Source organism: Canis lupus, chromosome 15 (genome assembly GCF_011100685.1).
Source record: "Canis lupus familiaris isolate Mischka breed German Shepherd chromosome 15, alternate assembly UU_Cfam_GSD_1.0, whole genome shotgun sequence".
Classification (NCBI taxonomy): domain Eukaryota; kingdom Metazoa; phylum Chordata; class Mammalia; order Carnivora; family Canidae; genus Canis; species Canis lupus.
In genome coordinates, this window is record NC_049236.1 from 19016436 (window position 1) to 19019508 (window position 3073).

Sequence of the window (3073 nt, forward strand, 5' to 3'; positions counted from 1 at the left end):
GTCAGGCAGATCTAGGCTTAAATCACAGTGGTGCCATTGGCTGTTTATGATGTTGGGCAGCAAATTACATAAACTAATTTAAATCCAAGTTGTGCCTCTGTTAAGTGCGAATGAACCCCTATTCTACAGATATGTCGTAAGAATTAATTTAGTTAATACACACCAAACACTTACTTAGTGTCTAATAAAAGGTAGTTTTTACTATTGTATTAATGATGAGAATCAGAATTTATTCCTATACAGATCAGATCAAAATCAATCATAGCTCACAGACAACGTGTTGTAAATATCTGAAAGAGACTCTGAGGTCTCTCTCAAGTATTTCAGATTGGCTGCACACATCTGAGAGAGACACTGAGGATATGAGTTCCCCATAATCATGCTGCAAATAAAATATATATCAGAGGGTTTTTTTTTCAATATCAGGATTAATTTCAAATCAGTTGGTCCAGCTTCCAATTGTTGCTATGGGAGAAATTGCCAAATGTGCTAAAGGTAGTGTGGTCAGTGTAACATATTACCAATTAAAATCCTTATTGAACATGGTGTTCAATGCTATATATACTTTTTAAAAACTTAATCTCTAAAACCAACGGATAAGGCATGTGCTATTGTCCTTATTTAACAGTTGAGGCTTAGAGCGGTTCAGCAAATGTTCAAGGTCACGCACTGAGTGGGACAAAGCTTGTAAGATTTTCAAAAATATTGTTTTTAAAGATTTATTGATTGAGAGAGAGAAAGAGAGAGGAAGATAAAATACAGGCAGGAGGAGCAGAGGGAGAGAGAATATTAAGCAGACTCTGAGCTGAGCACGGAGCACAGAGCCTGGCTCGGGGCTTTATCTCATGACCCTGAGATCATGATCTGAGCTGAAGCCAAGAGCCGGATGCTTAACCGACTGTGCTACCCAGGTGCCCCTAGAAGATATTTTTGATAGCAGAATCACTTTATGACCTGTTATGGTGCAAGAACTCGCATTAAAGGCATGTGAATAACCTGAAAGTTCATCTACCCCAACTTGGTTAATTTTGTGATTTGAACCTCTTTGTGGATCAGAGAGGTTTTTGAGTTCAATTTTCCACTGGAGCTGATATTACCGTAGTCTGGGATCTGCTCTGGATGACAACTCAAAGCAAAGTTGTCTGCTTTTCTGGGCCTGCAGTCACAGGTCAGAGACTCTGAAATGGAATGGCAGGCATTGTAATCAAGGGTGCCGGTTTCAGTGACGGCTACAGAACTTCCAGACTCAGATAATGGCAGCGAGGGACTATTTGTCAGTTGGGGCTTATGTTTTCATTTTGTGGCTAATCCTGTTTTTTGAGCAAGAGGAAGTTGGTGATTCTCTGCCATTCAGCATCATTCCAAACTAATGATTCTTTAGTAGGAGAATAGTTTATTATTATTTTTTTAAGAAACATTTTATTTATTCATGAGACACAGAGAGAGGTGAGACACAGGCAGAGGGAGAAGCAGGCTCCATGTGGGGAGCCTGATGTGGGACTCAATCCCGGGACCCTGGGATCACGCCCTGAGCCAGAGGCAGACGCTCAACCGCTGAGCCACCCAGGCTGCCCTGAGTGGTTTATTCTTAATCCATTAGTTCCATAATTCATTAGTTTTTTCTGTTAGTAATTCATTAGTTTATATGAAAATTTATTTACCTACTTATTTAAAAATTAATGAATTAATTTAAAATTCATTTGTTAAGCACTTGCAATGTAATGGCACAGTGAAAGGCATCAGAATACAGTGCCAAGGATGTGGGTTTTTCAGGTCAGGTAAACAAGGTTTTGCATCCTACTTTGTAATTTACTAGCTAATAGCCCACATTTGTATAAATGATTATTAGGGTATGAGCTTTAGACTCGGAAGATTTGGCTTAAAGATCCAGCCAGCTCTGTCCAACTTATATATTAATTTGTTTGTTTGTTTATTGGTCACACCCCTGCCTTTATTATGAGCAGCAGGTGGGATACTTTCAGCAATAGTAAAAAAAAAAAAAAAAATTATTTTACAAAAGCAGGAATTCAGTGAAGCTGCTTGTTTGGAATAGCAGGAAGAGCAGCAGGAAGAGGACTCCAAAGCCCATGGGAGAGTGAGGCCACCAAGGAGATGAAGAGCTCTTTGTAGATATCCCAAGTGCCCTTGGTAGAAGTAACCTCATAAATGGAGAACCAAGTGGTAAAGAACATGCCAGTGGGCGAGAGCACCATGGTCAGATGGGGGAAGACAGCCAGGTCACAGCCAACTGGGTTGGTGTATCTGCTCATGACCTGGAGCTCCATTTTGCCAGGCACAAGGTAATCTACCACTCCTGCCCACTTATTTGATCTGTGACCTTGGATATATTTCTCTGTACTTTAGTTCCTCCATCCATAAAACAGAAAGAATAATAACTTCTAACGTATGGAATTCTCATGGAGAATTAAAACGAGATGCAATACAAGGCACTCTGTGCAGTACATGACAAACAGTAGGTCTTCAATAGATTTACTTCTCTTTCCTCTCCCACTTGATTATAGGCATGTAGAAATAGATATGCTTGAAATTTATAGCATCTATAAAAAAAGACAATAAAAGGAAAGGAAGATAACATATCAAACACCGATTTTGTCCTAGGCATTTGCATGTGATACCACTGAACTTAAGTAAACACATGCCTTCATTCATTCATTCATTTATTCAAGAAATACTTATTCGGCACCTGCTGTGTGCTAAGCTCTTGCCTAGGCATTGGAGACATAGCAATGAATAAAGCAGACTATGTCCTGCCTTGAGTTTATATTCAAGAGATCTATTCCCTTTTTGCTCTACCTTGCTGCACAAATAAAAAGCTTAGAAATTTTAAAAAATTCCAATTTAGAAATCAAAGTTTTTATGGAAAAGGATAAGTATAACCTGGACTCAAAGGACTATAGAATTCAGAGATAAGTGGTGAGAGTGGGATTGGGTGGAACAGCATACTCAATAGCTCAAAGGCAAGAAAAGGTGGGACTCATGAGGAAGTATGAGTTTGATCTGGTCATTGGGTGCGGTAGGTGAAAGTGAGTAATGGAAATTCTTGGAAATGTAC

General features: G+C 39.2%; 1 pseudogene; it reads right to left on the reverse strand.

Annotated features, from left to right (window-relative positions):
* Positions 1 to 2011: 2011 nt before the first annotated feature.
* Positions 2012 to 2285, reverse strand: LOC119869392 (annotated as a pseudogene).
* Between the last annotated feature and the right edge of the window lie 788 nt (positions 2286 to 3073).